General features: G+C 38.0%; 1 non-coding gene across 1 annotated transcript; it reads left to right on the plus strand.

Moving 5' to 3' along the window:
* Positions 1–13,146: 13,146 nt before the first annotated feature.
* Positions 13,147–13,252, plus strand: LOC121206675 (small nucleolar RNA R71). The gene has a single exon (XR_005901790.1). It is a non-coding gene; the product is annotated as a small nucleolar RNA R71 (small nucleolar RNA).
* The last annotated feature ends 4,721 nt before the right edge of the window (positions 13,253–17,973 follow it).

The raw sequence follows: 17,973 nt of genomic DNA on the forward strand, positions 1-17,973 counted from the left end.
TATAATCTTTTTGTACATTTATAATGATTTCTAAAACAGAACAGGGAATCTAGTAGTCATTTTGACTCAGCCCACAATATTCAAATATCTCAAGATCGGTAACTCTTTTGTTTCATAGTTTCTTTTGTAAGAAAATAGACTTTCAAGCTTTAATGGATAATTCACTCAGCTTCTAATTCAACTCCTACAAATTATGGCGATTTCCAAATCACCTTACTGCTGCTGTCCCAAACAGATTATTACCGAATCAAATACTAACATTAGCATTTCACCTTAATAGCTAGCTTGCCAAGCCTTAATTTAACATATTTTCATTCAATTTAGTCTAATAACGCATAATGGGTAAATTACATTTTTACCCTAATATTTCGCACTTTCACAATTTAGTCTTTATTCCACAAAACACAATACACAAAGTTTGGTCAACTCCTTAAGGGCCGAATCTTCCTAGTGCCATATAAGTCATACATTCATTTATTTCACTTTGAGTCCTTCAAAATTGGTTTTGTAATTTAGCCCTAACTACTCAAATCACCAAAAACTTCAACACAACATATTAATCTTTATAGCCGAAAACCATACTCACCCCCAAAATCGAAATTTCAACATGGTTTACAAAATCACTTGATAATCACTCAATATCAACTAAAATTTCAAAAGCTAGTACATATTCCTTACCTTAATAGTGATTAAATGACCGATTGCTCATGTTACAACAATATTCAAGATTTGAACATGGGCTAAGTAAGGACTTAGTAACTAGCTTAATACATTCAACAATTTCCAAAAGCTACCATGCATTAATACCTTATTCAAGACTAGAAGGAGTGGCCGAATGTCTTACTTCCCCTTCCCCTTCTTCTTAGCATTTTCGGCCAAGGATGATAAAAGATGAACAAATTTTTTTCTTTCTTCTTTAGAACATTCGGCCAAGGGGAAATGAAGAAAGATGGACACTTTTTTTTGTTTTCTTCTTACTTTCAGGCAAAAGGGAGGAAAGAACAATTACCACCCATCCTTTCCTTTTTCCATTTCTTTATTTCCCCATACTTCTTATTATATTTTATCCTACATACCTCACTAGGCCAACATGTTCCCAACATGTTTCCACCCATAGCATGGCCGGCCACTACATATTAGGGAGGGGAATTTGACATGCAAGTCCCTTTTTCTTCCACATGCACTAATAGGTCCTCATGCATTGACCTATCACATTTTAAAATTTTCTCATATAAGTCCTATTGACTAAATTCACATGCAATCGACTAAATCGAAGCTTGAAATTTTCACACATTCATGATTACATATTCTAGATAATAAACATCGCATTCAAACCTTTCGGTGACTCGGTTTAGCAGTCCCGAAACCACTTCCGACTAGGGTCAATTTTGGGCTGTCACAACTCTCCCCACTTAAGAAATTTTCGTCCCCGAAAATCTTACCGGTAATAGGTTTGGATATCGTTCTTCCATCGAGCTCTCGGTTTCCCAAGTAGCTTCCTCGATCCCGTGTTCGAGCCATAACACCTTTACTTTCTGTTCGGCATCTTTAATCAAATCAACTCCGAAAATTTTACTTTCACCAAGCTCAGTCCAAAACAATGGTGTGCGGCATTTACGCCCGTACAAAGCCTCGTAAGGTGCCATCTTAATACTTGATTGAAACTATTGTTGTAGCGAATTCAATCAAAGGTAATACCGTTCCCATGAACTACTAAACTCGAGGATGCAACATCTCAACATATCCTCAAGCATCTGAATTATCCGCTCGGATTGACCATCGGTTTGGGGGTGAAAAGCGGTGCTAAAATGCAGCTTGGTACCCAAGCTTCTTGCAATTTCTTCCAAATCGTGAGGTGAACTCGGATCTCTATCCGACACGATAGAAATAGGTACTCCATGTAATCTCACAATCTGAGAGACATACAATTCGGCTAGTTTATCCAATGAAAGATCCGTACGCACGGGGATAAAGTGAGCCGACTTAGTCAGCCTATCAACAACAACCCAAATCGCATCCTTCTTACTTGCGGACAATGGCAGTCCGGACACAAAGTCCATTGTGACTCGGTCCATTTCCACTCGGGTATCATGATCGGCTGAAGTAACCCTGAAGGCACTTGATGTTCCGCTTTCACTTGTTGACATATTAAACATCTCGAAACAAAGTCGGAGATGTCTCGCTTCATACCATGCCACCAAAACCGACGTTTCAAGTCGTTGTACATTTTCGTGCTCACCGGGTGAATTGACATTCGGCTACAATGGGCTTCGTTCAGGATCATCGGAATGAGTTCCGAATTCCTTGGAACGCACAAACGACTTCTAAACCTCTAACAACCATCATCATCAATCTGAAACTCCGATTCCTTGTTCGGAACACACTCAGCTCGTTTTGCAACTAATTCATCATCGACTTTCTGAGCTTCATGAATTTGATGAGTCAATAATGGTTTGGCTTTTAATTCAGCTACTAACACATTGTCAGGTAGAACAGACAAGTGTACATTCATCGCTCGCAAAGCAAACAGTGATTTCCGGCTTAAGGCGTCCGCAACCACATTAGCCTTTCCCGGGTGGTAATCAATGACAAGCTCGTAATCTTTCAACAATTCAAGCCAACGTCTTTGTCGCAGATTCAAGTCCCGTTGAGTCATCAAATATTTGAGACTTTTGTGATTCGAAAACACATGGCACTTCTCACCAAACAAATAATGTCGCCATATTTTCAATGCAAACACAATGGCGGCTAGTTCGAGATCATGGGTCGGATAATTTCTTTCGTGTGGCTTCAATTGTCTCGACGCATAGGCCACAACTCGACCTTCTTGCATCAATACGCAACCCAACCCAAGTAGGGATGCGTCACTATAAATGACAAACTCTTTACCCGATTCGGGTTGCACCAAAATTGGAGCTTCAGTCAAATGAGTTTTTAGTTGATCGAAGCTTTTCTAACATTTCTCCGTCCATTCGAACTTAACATCCTTTTGAAGTAACTTCGTCATTGGTGTGGCCATCATCGAGAAACCTTTGACAAATCGTCGGTAATAACCGGCGAGTCCTAGAAAGCTCCGGACTTCGGTAACATTTCTCGGAGGCTTCTAGTTAAGTATGGCTGAAATTTTGCTCGGGTCAACTCGAATACCCGATGCGGATACCACATGACCCAAGAAGCTAACCTCTCTTAACCAGAACTCACACTTACTGAACTTAGCATATAACTGCTTATCCCACAAAATTTGCAACACTTGCCTCAGATGCTCAGCATGTTCGATCTCATCTCTTGAATAGACCAAGATGTCATCAATAAACACAACTACGAACCGATCCACATACGGCCTGAAGATCCGATTCATCAAATCCATAAACACCGCAGGGGTATTAGTGAGCCCGAACGGCATCACTAAGAACTCGTAGTGACCGTACCTCGTTCTGAAAGTAGTTTTGGGTACGTCCGAATCTCGAATCCGCAACTGATAATAACCCGATCTCAAATCTATCTTTGAAAACACCGATGCTCCCTTTAATTGATCGAACAGATCATCAATACGCGGTAACGGATACTTATTCTTTATCGTCACTTTATTCAGTTGACGATAATCAATGCACAACCTCATGGTTCCGTCCTTCTTTTTCACGAACAATACTGGTGCACCCCAAGGTGAGAAACTCGGTCGAGCGAAACCTCTATCCGTCAATTCTTGCAACTGAGCTTTCAACTCTTTTAACTCGGTTAGTGCCATACGATACGGAGCGATCGAAATAGGCGTAGTTCCAGGTACAAGCTCAATACCAAACTCTACCTCCCGAACAGGTGGCAAACCCGGTAACTCTTCAGGAGAAACATCCGGGTATTCACAGACCACCGGCACCGATTCGGGTTTCTTTTCTAACTCCTTGTCATCAAGTACATACGCGAGGTATACTTCGCACCCTTTCCTTACATATTTCTGGGCCAACATTGCTGATATTACAGCTGGCAACCCCCTTAAGTCCGCAGACTCAACTCGGATTATTTCGTTATTTGCGCACCTCAAATCGATAGTCTTGCTTTTGCAATTCACAACCGCATCATGCGCGGTTAACCAATCCAAACCAAGAATAACATCAAACTCGTCGAACGGCAAAAGCATCAAATCAGCCGGAAAACAGGATTCTCGGATTAATAGAAGGCATCTCTTACACACTTTATCAACAAGTACGCATTGACCCAAAGGGTTTGATACTCGAATTACGAGCTCAGTAGACTCTACAGGTAGAGTCTTACTGGTTGCTAAGGTTTCGCATACATATGAATGAGTAGAACCAGGGTCAATCAATGCAATCACATTAGTATCAAAAAGAGTGAAGGTACCAGTGATGACGTCGGGGGAGGATGCCTCCTCTCGTGCGCGAATGGCATATGCTCTAGCAGGAGTACGGTTCTCGGCGCGATCGGCCGTATCAGAGGCCCCCCTCTGACTACCACCCTGCCTCCTAAAATTCTCGGTGGTCTACCTCTAGATGTCACTCCACTAGGTCTTGCACCTTGAATCTTATTCTTCTCATCCAGCTCCGTGCAATCTCTAATGAAGTGGTCCTTCGAACCGCATCCGTAACAGACCCTGCTAGTAGACTTGCCCCAACATTCACCTAGGTGTCGTCTTCCACATTGGGGACATTCAGGTTTCTCGTGACGATTATTGCCCACACTAGCTACCGAAGTAGCTCGGGAGCCCATCGATGGTCTTGCCCTGATGGAAATTCCCGCAGTCGCCCTCGACTTCTTAATGTCCTCCCTGAACTTCTTTACAGCTGAGAACGGAGCTTTACCCGTCGATCTCTTACGATAATCTCTAACTTCAAATTCAGCCTTCCTCTTCTCCTTTCCAAGTTCTTCCGCCTTACAGGCTCGTTCGACTAGAGTTACGAATTCTTTTATTTCCAAAATACCCATTAGTAGCTTTAAATCTTCATTCAATCCTTCCTCGAATCTTTTGCACATAGCAACCTCGTCAGCTACACACTCCCGGGCATACCTACTGAGTCTTACGAATTCATGTTCGTATTCAGATACAGTCATACGGCCTTGCTTGAGTTCCAAGAACTCCTTACGCTTCTGATCAATGAACCGTTGGCTAATAAATTTCTTCCGGAATTCCATTTGAAAGAAGTCCCAAGTTACTCGCTCGTTCGGGACTATAGAAATCAAGGTCCTCCACCAATAGTAGGCTGAGTCTCGCAACAAAGATACAACACATTTTAGACATTCGTCGGGTGTGCATGACAATTCATCGAACACCCGAATGGTATTATCTAGCCAGAACTCAGCCCTTTCGGCATCATCAGTTACTATGGCCTTGAACTCCTCGGCCCCACGCTTCCTAATCAAGTCTACAGGTGGCTTACTCAGCCTCACAAGATCAGCGACTGATGGCATTACAGGCTCTTGGGGTGGATTATTCAAATTCGGGAATTGTTGGACAGCCGGGTTAGTTCGGGCATATTGCGCGACCCACTCATTCATCATGGTAAAGAAGGCTTGTTTAGCCCCCTCACCTTGATTATTCGCAGATGACTGAGGTTCAACAGGTGGCGTCCCTTGTGCAGGAGCAGCCGCTACGCTCTCAACGTCATCCGCTAGGGTTCTTTCTACACCGGGATCCATTTACTAATCAAAACAAAAACATTTCAACCGTCGGAAGTCATCACACATTTAAACATTAACATTCGGCATGTATAGCTAGACTCATACGCGCTATGGTAGTCCTAGAACCGACTAAACCATAGCTATGATACCAATAAAATGTAACACCCCAAACCCGAAACCGACACCGGAGTCGAACACGAGGTGTTAACTGACTTTAACCCCTTATAAAATTTATTTTCCAGACACTGCCCAATCTGTGTACTAGTCGTTTTAAAAATCATATCTTGAGTTTCGTAACTCGAAAATCAGTTTCGTGATTTTTCCCAGAAACTAGACTCATGTTCCCATCTATGTATTTTTTCTAGAATTTTTGGTCGGGCCAATTAGTACAGTTTATTAGTCAAAGTCTCCCATATTGCAGGGGTCGACTACACTGACCTTTGCCCATTACGACTTGGATATCTCCCTGCACGGGGCTTCAATACTGATGCCGTTTGTTTCTACGAAAACTAGACTCAGAGAGGAATCTGTACATATATGGTACGACCCCTAATTATCTCTGGTTAATTTATAATGAATTTCCAAAGTCGGAGCAGGGAATCCAGAAACCGTTCTGGCCCTGTCCCACAAAAATCTGATTATCTCTTAATATACTGCTCATATGATCTTTTCGTTACTTCCTCATGAAAACAGACTCATCGAGCTTCGATTACATAATTTATTCATCAATTAATTCCACTCCTACTATTTTTAGTGATTTTTCAATCTCATGACACTGCTGCTGCCAGCATCTGTTACGAAAGTAACTAGGTCCATTTCATGCCTACCTTTGATCCAACTCAATCGAACATTCGTGCCATTTTCGCATGGCTTAAAGTTTACATGCCATAATTCAAACACAACGTACTAGCTTATACATGCCAAAATGTTCTTCTAAGCCAACTAAGAAGAAAGTACCAAAACTTGCTATCCGGTGTGATGACTTCGATGACGGCCCGACCACGCAAAATAGATGAGTCCAAGCAACCTATAATGGGTGACAAGGAAACACCGAGTGAGTTTATAACTCAGTAAGTCATAAGCTATGCACTACCATCCATCAATAACATTATCACAAGAGAAAACAAAATGGAACGAGGCTAATTACTCCATCCATTCCGAACCATACCATAGTTCCTCCAACCTATCAATTCAAATTCATATCAATTCATGCATTCACATTCTATATACTCATCAATAGGACATTGAAGCAATCTCATAAATCGATTTATTTTCGTTACAATCAAACGACTATACGGCCTTTCACCCATCCTACGATAAAACTTATGTACGTGACTTCAAGTATATTTGTCACATAGGTTCGAACTTACCGAGCTCAACACCAAGTATAAGCATAGCACCTATTAGCCACGTACTTAAGACACTTACCCGACCCGCTGTCCGCGATCGACTCGATAGCGTCGCACACATAGTGTCCATAATGATTCACGAATGTATATTGAGCCCGCACACTCAGTGCTATATAATCATCTCGCACACTTAGTGCCGCGTAATCAAATCGCACACTTAGTGCTACATAGTCAGACTCGCACTCTTAGTGCCGCATGGTCAATTCGCACACTTAGTGCATCATATTCATTTCGCACACTTAGTGCAACATAGTCAAATCGCACCCTTAGTGCTGTACAATTTAATCCCGCGCACTTAGCGCCAATCTCATGGTCATAAATGGTTATCCCGCACGTTTAGTGCCGAGATCAACAACTCAGTACATCTTACCTCTTTTCACTCATTCAACAATTTCATCATCACATACGTACATGCATATATATATGTATATTTACTCATTCCAATCAGCATCCATACATACACATTATGACCATTTGAAATACTACCCACTACATGCTTAATGACTTACCTCGTGTTGGGTAAGACGGTTCCAACTCGGCTACTCGATAACCTTTTCTTTGCCTTTGCTCGATTCACCTCCTTTAACTCCTTGAGCCAAATCAATAATTTAAAATAGTCATTAATCGACTATTCAAGTATTACTTTCAGAATAATATATATATTGATTTGACTTTCACACACATAGATTATAGCAAGCTTTATAATAGTCAATAAATAACTCATTGGCAAATTTTCATTAATGTTTACAACAAAATCACATATTCACTACGAGCTGTTTTCCTGAGCAGTAGTCGCTAAATTGTTTATAACTGGAGCTACAAAACTCCAAATCACTAGCCGTTAATTTTCCCTGAATACAGACTCGTATATCTTCCATCCATAAAATTTTCAGAATTTTTGGCTCGGCCAATCAATACCAGATTTTTCTTAAAGTTTCCCCTGTTTCACTGTTTGACTATTCTGACCACTCTTCACTACGAATCAAATTTCTCATTTTACAGAATTCAAAATGTGTTGTATTTGATCTCATTTGAAACTAGACTCATTAAGGAGTCTAAGCATATAAATTTTATCTTATAATCATTTTTGTACAATTTATAATGATTTTCTAAAAACAGAACAGGGAATCTAGTAGTCATTTTGACTCAGCCCCACAATACTTCAAATATCTCAAGATCGGTAACTCTTTTGTTTTCATAGTTTCTTTTGTAAGAAAATAGACTCTTCAAGCTTTAATGGCATAATTCACTCAGCTTCTAATTCAACTCCTACAAATTATGGCGATTTTCCAAAATCACCTTACTGCTGCTGTCCCCAAACAGATTATTACCGAATCAAATACTAACATTAGCATTTCACCTTAATAGCTAGCTTGCCAAGCCTTAATTTAACATATTTTCATTCAATTTAGTCTAATAACGCATAAATGGGTAAATTACATTTTTACCCCTAATATTTCGCACTTTCACAATTTAGTCTTTATTCCACAAAACACAAAATACACAAAGTTTGGTCACACTCCTTAAGGGCCGAATCTTCCTAGTGCCCATATAAGTCCATACATCTCATTTATTTCACCTTTGAGTCCTTCAAAAATTGGTTTTTGTAATTTAGCCCTAACTACTCAAAATCACCAAAAACTTCAACACAAAACATATTAATCTTTTATAGCCGAAAACCATACTCACCCCCAAAATCGAAATTTCAACATGGTTTACAAAAATCACTTGATAACTCACTCAATATCAACTAAAATTTCAAAAGCTAGTACATACTTCCTTACCTTAATAGTGACTTAAAATGACCGATTGCTCATGTTACCAACAATATTCAAGATTTGAACATGGGCTAAGTAAGGGACTTAGTAACTAGCTTAATACATTCAACAATTTCCAAAAGCTACCATGCATTACATACCTTATTCAAGACTAGAAGGAGTGGCCGAATGTCTTACTTCCCCTTCCCCCTTCTTCTTAGCATTTTCGGCCAAGGATGATAAAAGATGAACAAATTTTTTTCTTTCTTCTTTAGAACATTCGGCCAAGGGGAAATGAAGAAAGATGGACACTTTTTTTTTTGTTTTTCCTTCTTACTTTCACGGCAAAAGGGGAGGAAAGAAACAATTACCACCCATCCTTTCCTTTTTCCATTTCTTTATTTCCCCATACTTCTTATTATATTTTATCCTACATACCTCACTAGGCCAACATGTTCCCAACATGTTTCCACCCATAGCATGGCCGGCCACTACATATTAGGGAGGGGGAATTTGACATGCAAGTCCCCTTTTTCTTCCACATGCACTAATAGGTCCTCATGCATTGACCTATCACATTTTAAAATTTTCTCATATAAGTCCTATTGACTAAATTCACATGCAATCGACTAAATCGAAGCTTGAAATTTTCACACATTCATGATTACATATTCTAGATAATAAACATCGCATTCAAACCTTTCGGTGACTCGGTTTAGCAGTCCCGAAACCACTTCCCGACTAGGGTCAATTTTGGGCTGTCACATGTCCTCCAGTCGGTCCTGAGTGGCAATGTTCCAAGACTTTCAATGCTTCTGTCCTTGTAACGCATCTCCTAATGATTTGATCTGCACATTTATGGAAAAGAAAAGGGTCTTCCCAGAAATAGTTTTTCACATCAGTGAAGAATCGCTTCTTTTGCTGATGTGTCAATCCTTTTGGGATAATGTTAGCGGCTAAAACATTTGCGATATCTGCAAACCAAGGTACCTCAAAATCAAATATAGCAAAAAATTATTCTTCAGGGAATGAATCATTTATTTCAATGTCATCTGGTTCTTTGGTACTTGAGTTTTCAAGCCTGGAGAGATGGTCAGCCGCAAGATTTTCAGCTCCTTTCTTATCCTTAATCTCCAAGTCAAATTCCTGCAATAATAAGATCCATCGGATGAGTCAAGGTTTTGCATCAGTTTTAGTCAAAAGGTGGCGAAGAGTGGAATGGTCAGTATAAAAGACAACTTTAGACAATATTAAATATGGCCTAAATTTATCGAATGCAAAAACCTCAACTAGCAGCTCTTTCACCGTGGTGGTGTAGTTTTCTTGTGCAGCTGTCAAAGTCCTGCTAGAATGATAGATAGGTTGAAAATGTTTATCTCTTCGCTGTCCCAAAACTGCACTTAATGCAAAATCACTCGCATCGCACATTAGTTCAAAAGGTGAATTCCAATCAGGTGGAATTATAATTGGATCTTTAATCAGTTTATCCTTTAAAGTATTAAATGCTTCTAAGCACTCCTGATCGAAATTAAAAGGCACATATTTTTCTAGTAATTTAGTCAAAGGCTTAGCTATTTTAGAAAAGTCTTTAATAAATCTTCTATAGAACCCAGCATATCCTAAGAAGCTTCTAATAGCCTTAACTGAATTAGGGGGAGGTAGTTTTTCAATGGTTTCAATTTTAGATTTATTAACCTCAATCCCTCAACTAGAAATTTTCTGTCCTAACACAATACCTTCTTGAACCATAAAGTGACATTTTTCCCAGTTAAGCACAAGGTTTGTTTCCTCACATCTTATTAACACTCGTTTTAAATTTTTAGGTAAAGATGGAAAGAGTTACCGAAAACTGAAAAATCATCCATAAATACCTCCATGACGTCTTCTACGAGTTCGTCAAAAATAGCCATCATGTAACGCTGAAAAGTAGCAGGACCATTACATAATCCAAAAGGAATTCTACGATAAGCAAATGTACCGTATGGATAGGTAAATATCGTCTTTTCTTGATCTCCAGGAGCTATTGGGATTTGGAAATAACCAGAGAGTCCGTCTAAAAAGCAGTAACATGTGTCCTGACAATCTTTCCAACATTTGGTCAATGAATGGAAGGGGAAAGTGGTATTTTCTCGTGGCATCATTTAGCTTCCTATAATCAATGCTCACTCTCCAACTTGTGAATGTCCTTGTTAGGATTAATTCATTCTTCTCATTGGCTACAATAGTCATTCCTCCTTTCTTAGGAACAACTTGCACTGGACTCACCCAAGAACTGTCAGAAATCAGATAAATAATTCCAGCATCTAGGAGTTTAATTACATCAGCTTTAACAACTTCCTTGATGTTGGGGTTCAGTCGTCTTTGGGCTTGCACGCATGGTTTATATTCATCTTCCATTAAAATTTTGTGGGTGCAAAAAGAAGGGCTGATCCCTTTAATGTCAGAAAATTTCCAAGCTATGACCCTTTTATGCTCTCTTAATACTTAGAATAATTCCTCTTTCTCCTTGGGTTGCAGGTTGGATGCAATAATTACCGGTAATGTGGAATTATTTCCAAGGAATGCATATTCCAAGTGATTTGGTAATTGTTTAAGTTCTAGTTTGGGAGGTTCGTCAATAGAGGGTTTTTGCTTAAGTTCATCTTTTACCTAATTCCCTCATATTCTGCTAGTTTTGGAGAGGTTCCATTAGAGTTTGGTTCATTTCTTATTTTAGAATCATCATCCATCCCCTCTCCTTAGGCGAGACACAGTTCCATCGTGTCCTTGTGTACGATTTCCTGAAAAGAATCTTTAGTAGCATGATCAATAGAGTCGATAAAATAACATGAGTCATCCTGTTCTCTAGAAAATCTCATGGCATCATAAATTTTAAAAATAATCTCTTCGTCACCTACTCTAAGTACCAATTTACCATCACCCATATCAATTACAGCCCTAGCAGTGGCTAAAATTGGCCGACCTAAGATCAAAGGCACCTTAACATCTTCATCCATGTCAAGCACAATGAAATCAACAGGGAATATAAATTTATCTAGTTTTACAAGTACGTCCTCTATAATTCCCCTAGGATATTTAACAGATCTATCAGCTAATTGAATACTCATCCTAGTGGGTTTAGGTTCCCCTAGATCAAGTTGTTTAAACATTTTATATGGCATCAAATTAATGCGGCGCCTAAATCAGCAAGTGCTTTATCAACATTCAAACTACCAATTAAGCAGGGAATAGTAAAACTTCTTGGATCTTTTAGTTTGGTTGGCAGTTTATTTTGGAGTATGGCTGAGCACTCCTCATTAAGTTCCACTGTAGATAAGTCTTCAAACTTCATTTTTTTTGTTAGAAGCTCTTTTAAAAATTTTGCATATGTAGGCACCTGTGATATAGCTTCAACAAAAGGTAAGTCAATATGCAGTTGTTTAAAAAGTTCAAGAAATTTACCGAATTATGCATCCATGTGATCTTTCTTTAACTTTGCTGGGTATGGGATTGGTGGTTTATATTCTTTTGGTATTAGATTGTCATTGTTTTCGGGTTCAACCTCCTTTCTGTCAGCTTCTTATGGTGGCTTCTTTTTAGATTCAGCTAACATTTTCCCACTCCTTAGTGTAACTACTTTCACATGCTTTTTTGGGTTGGGTTTAGTGTTACTCGGCAGGCTACCTTGTGATCGTTCAGATATCAATTTAACGTGCTGACCTATCTGAGTTTCAAGCCCTTGGATCAATGCTTGTTGATTTTTAAATGTTTCCTTGGTATTCTAAAAATGAGTTTCTAACACCGAGATGAATTTTGTTAGCATCTCCTCAAGGTTCGGCTTTTTCTCTTGTTGGTAGGGTGGTTGTTGTAAGCCTGGAGTTGGTGGTGGTCGTTGATTTCCTTGGCCTCCCCATGAGAAGATTGGGTGGTTCCTCCAACCTGCGTTGTAAGTATTACTATAAGGATTATTTTGAGATTGAGAATTATTACCCATGTAATTTAACTGCTTGTCCTCCATGTTGTGGCCATGGGATGGGTAATCTGGATTGCTCGATCCACCTCCACTTGCTTCGCACTGCATTACTGGGTGAACCTATGAAGAACTAAAAAAATTATCAATTTTCTTATTCAAGATTTCTACCAGATTAGAGAGTATGGTGATCGAATAGATGTTATAAACGCCGGCTACTTTTGTTGGCTTTGTCCTCATGACTTGCCACTGATAATTATTTAGTGACATCTCTTCTATAAATTCATAAGCATCTTCAGGTGTTTTATTATTGATAGTCCCACCAGTGGCTGCGTCAACCATTTGTCGAGTCGAAGGATTCAGGCCATTATGAAACGTTTGAACCTGTAGCCAGAGTGATAACCCATAGTGAGGGCATCTTCTCAAAAGGTCCTTGTATCTCTCCTATGCATCGTAGAGTGTTTCTAAATCCATTTGCACATAAGAAGAGATATCATTATGTAATTTAGCCGTTTTAGCTTGCGGAAAATATTTTAATAAAAACTTTTCGGTCATTTGTTCCCAAGTAGTGATTGACCCTTGTGGTAACGAATTCAACCACTTTTTAGCTTTGTTTCTCAATGAAAAAGGGAATAACCGAAGGCGAATGGCATCATCAGAAATGCCATTTATTTTAAAAGTGTCTTAAAATTCTAAAAAATTTTCCAAGTGAGCGCTGGGATCTTCGTCCTACAAACCATCAAACTGAAAAAATTGCTGTATCTTTTGAATTGTGTTAGGTTTCAGTTCAAAAGTATTTGCAGCTACAGTAGGTCTAACTATGCTCGATTCAATTCCTGTTAAATAAGGTTTAGCATAATCATACATAGTGCATGGAGCAAGATTCTGATTAGCAGCAATCGTAGGAGGTAGTGGATTTTCTTGGTTTTCAGCCATCTCCTCGGTTGTGGTTGAAGTATCGTCCTCTTGCTCTTCCTCTGTGTATCGTAAGCTTCGCCTTATCTCTCTTTGGTTTCTGCAAACTGTACAGTCGATCTCACCGTCAAAAAGTAGTGGTCCTGATGGGTTTCTTCTAGTCATAAACTAGAAAAACCTGTCAAAAGAAAATAAATGAAGAATTAGAAAATAAAATAAAATTTTAACTTGCAATAAAAGAAAAATGGCTAAAGTAATAAAAATTGAGTGTTCCTAATATCCTAGTTCCCCGACAATAGCGCCAAAAACTTGATACGTGATATTCGTGACCGGTTTTAAATATTTAGAATTAATCGTTCTTGAAACTAATGTACCTATCGAACAGTAGTATAGCTTTAGCAAGACTGGATTGTCGAACCCAAAGGAACTAAGAGTACTAGTAATTACCTTCTTTTTATTATCTAGCCTAAAAATTAAGGGATTTGGTTATCTAAACTAATTACTAAACTAAGAATGCACAGAAAGAAAATTTGGGAAAATACTTTTGGCAAAATTAGATTGATTAAGACAATACCAAAGGAAAAATCCACCTAGATTTCACTTGTTATTTGACTCTGAATTAGATGATTTATTCATTTGGCTTGATCCGTAGAAATCCCTAAGTTATATTATTATCTCTCTCGAGACTAATAACGTCCAATCCTAGGTTGAATAATTGAAATCTCTTTCTAATTAACACCCTAGAATTGCATTAACTCGATCTATGGATTCCCTTATTAGGCTTCACCCTAATCTAACAAAATCTTGTCACCTTATCTCTAGGCGCGCAATCAACTCCGCTTAATTATGATAATTACTCTTAGACAGGGTCGATTCCTCCTCTGAATAAGAGCTTAACTTGATTCAATATCCTGGAATATTAAAACAAGAATTAAGAACATATAATTAAGAACAAGTCAAATATTTATCATACAATTCAGATAATAATAACAAGATCCGTCTTAGTTTCATTCCCTTTAGGTATTTAGGGGGTTTAGTTCATACTTATGAAAGCAAACATCTCAAAGCATAAAGATAACAAAACATAAGAAAACCAAAACTCCTGAAGGAACTTGAGGGGAGATCTTCAGTCTTGATGATGAATCCAGATTCTGAGATGAATCAATTGGCTATCCTTGAGTAATTCATTGCTTCCTACTCTGTGTCTCCCCTTCTAAGTGCCTCCTCAGGTGTTTAAGTAGGATTTAGAATGCCTAAGAGCCCTCAAAATTGGCCTTTTCTGAATAGGGTTATACTTGGGCTCGGCAAGGACACGCCCGTGTGTGATTACTCCAGCCCGTGGTCAAGGCTACTGAATAGGCACGGGCATGTAGTCTACCCGTGTAAGTCGTGCTTTAATCCTGCCAAAGAGACACGGCCATGTGACACGCCCGTTTGAGGAAGTCCAGGCCGTGTTGATTTCCCATGTGGGTCCATTTTCTCTGTTTTCGGCCCGTTTCTCGCTCTTTTTACTCTCCTATGCTCATCTAAGTATAAAACATGAAATTAAAGAATTAGGAGCACCGAATTCACCAAATCTAAGGAGAAATTATCCATAAATATGTTAAGCATGGGATAAAAATATGTATAAATTACGGTTTATCAGACAATATGCATGCTATTGATGGAATTTGCTATGATAAATGTTGTGAATTAAATGATTTATTTTTTTGAAAAGTTCTGAAATGTAAACTCTAGTAATGCTCCGTAACCCTATTTCGACGACGGATACGGGTTAAGGGTGTTTCACTAGATAGTGGATCTAATATTATTTCAGCTATGTCGGCAAAGAAATATGTTAGAAAATGCTGTAAAGCATATCGTGCTTATATTTTTTTACTCCAGAATTTTAGAATTGAAGTTAGAATTGGTTCCAATTATGTATGAGTTCACTGATGTATTTCCAAAAGAATTACTAGGATTATCGCTAATCAATAGAATTGAAAGAGTTGAAAGCACAGTTGCAAGAGTTGACAGACAAGGGCTTTGCTTGATGGGCGTCGAAACCACAAAAAAGCAATTCCTACAAAAACAACTCTAAATTGTAGTAAAGAGTGGTAGTAGGGTCGATTCCACAAGGATTGGATATCGTAATCAACTTCTGTGTTCACTTATGAATAGAATATTTATCGCGTCAAGCATTGTGTCAAAGAGTCATGCCCATGACTCCAAACGTACCTACAACAAAAATAAACAATTAAATCGGGGGAGTTGAGAATGTTTAAGAAAGTAAAATAATCTAACCAGCTTAAATAAACGATTGAATACTACTGAAAATAAATTCAGACTAGTGTAAATAGATAAAATAATCCTTAGCCTTAGACTTGGTAAATTTTGTATCAAGAATCGATCCTTGAAAATTTTCTTCTCCTCCAAACGATAAGCTAGTTATAGTAGCTAAGAATGTCCTAACCACCAATTCTTCCTCTCGTAGCTGGTTCTGATACAACCTGTAAACCAACCCTTATTGATTATCTAACCGAGATACAGATGTTCCCGATTAAAGATTTTGGCAGCCTTGCCTTCTGAAGAACCCAACTCGAATTAACGGCCTCAACCGCATGGGTCATTTAAATCTGAACACCTCTTCCTTAATTTGTTCTCAGAGATCCAAATACAGCACAGTCGACTTGTTTCGCCAACTGTCAGCTAACACGACTCCAACCCAATGTGCACTTTTTAACTTGTAATCGAGTTAACCTTAAGGGATGAGTTGTCAATCCCGATACTTAGGAAAAGAATGAATATCAATTGGATGGATTTTAGCACGAATTCGTATCTCATGATTCCCGACCGGAAAGAACATCGGCCTAAAACTAAGATGAAATTTAGTGAAGCATGAAATTATTCATGCTTTGTAAACATGGAAAGTAATTTTGATGAAATGGTTGAAAAATGGGAAAGGGAAGCACTTGGAAAGCAATAAGCCCAATTTAGTAAAGAAAAGAAAATTGCAATTGAAACTAGTAGAATGCTTCACGCCAATTTGAAAGAGAAAAAATAGGATATTCTAATTCCAAGTTGAAGTAGGAAATAGAATTAAGTGATGATTTCCTAAGAACATAAAGCCCCTATTTATATACATGGGGTTTACTAAATTTAGCCTAAACTAATTTAATATAAAATCAAAAATAAAATAAAAATAAAAATAAATAAAATAAAATAGGATTTTCTTATTTTTGGCTTTTACAAAGTCAAAATATTTGATGTGTCCTTGGCTTCCTCCACCTTTTTTATTTGGCCCCATTTCAATGATTGTCTTTCAAATTGGCCCTATTTAGCTTGTTTTTGACTAATTGCATCCCTGAGAAGATTAAATCATAAAAGCACTTAATTAGTAGGGTTCAGTTCAAAAATAAACCAAATTAAACACAAAAAATATGCAAATTAACATGTTTATCAAATCCCCCTACTTAGCTCATGCTTGTCCTCAAGCATATTGTTCCTTCAAACATTAGAATTCATTCTATAATTTATTAAAAAGCGAGCCTCTTTTTTGCATCCTCAATCAATGCAAACAACATAGGCAAAAAATAAATGAATGTTCAGAATATATAGTTTGATCAACAAGTGCCATAAAACTGAAATATGTGAATTAAACAATTTCATCAAATTAAGTTTGAATCTAATAATTTGCAAGGCATTTTTAATTAACTACGGATTAGTAAAAAAAATTTAGACATGGTCAAACCTTTTTACGAGAACTATCCCGGTTACTTAGTTCAAATAGTATTTATTATTATTTTATATCAACATTTTTTTTATTATTTAACTTTTGAAGGCTCAGTTAGCGAAATGTTTGTAAGTTATCGACTTGTCACTCGAACCTTTTTACGCGAGATAAGATGACAACCCAAGCACCTTACCCCGGTTACTAAATTCGGTCACGTTTTCAAAATTTCACCCATAATTTTAAGCCTTAAATTTTTTTATTTTATTAATTTATTTATGCACAAGCAAATATTTTTCCAAACAATCAATTTATACGAAAAATCTAGCTACATATATCAACTTTAAAACACAAATGACGGCTAATTTATACACTTGAACATTTAAAATAAAAATTTGTCCAATTGTCCAAATTGACTAAGTATGAAAATAAAGGCTCAATGTCAAATGAACTATCGAATGAATTCAACGTAAGATCAAACACTTGCAAAAGGAAAATATGCAACCAAAATCAATCAGCCATCCATGCATACTTACCATTTTCATCCCCCCCACTAAATCTGTGTTTGTCCTCAAGCATGTTTTATATGCAATAAAGTTTAGT

This window comes from Gossypium hirsutum, chromosome A01 (genome assembly GCF_007990345.1).
Source record: "Gossypium hirsutum isolate 1008001.06 chromosome A01, Gossypium_hirsutum_v2.1, whole genome shotgun sequence".
Classification (NCBI taxonomy): domain Eukaryota; kingdom Viridiplantae; phylum Streptophyta; class Magnoliopsida; order Malvales; family Malvaceae; genus Gossypium; species Gossypium hirsutum.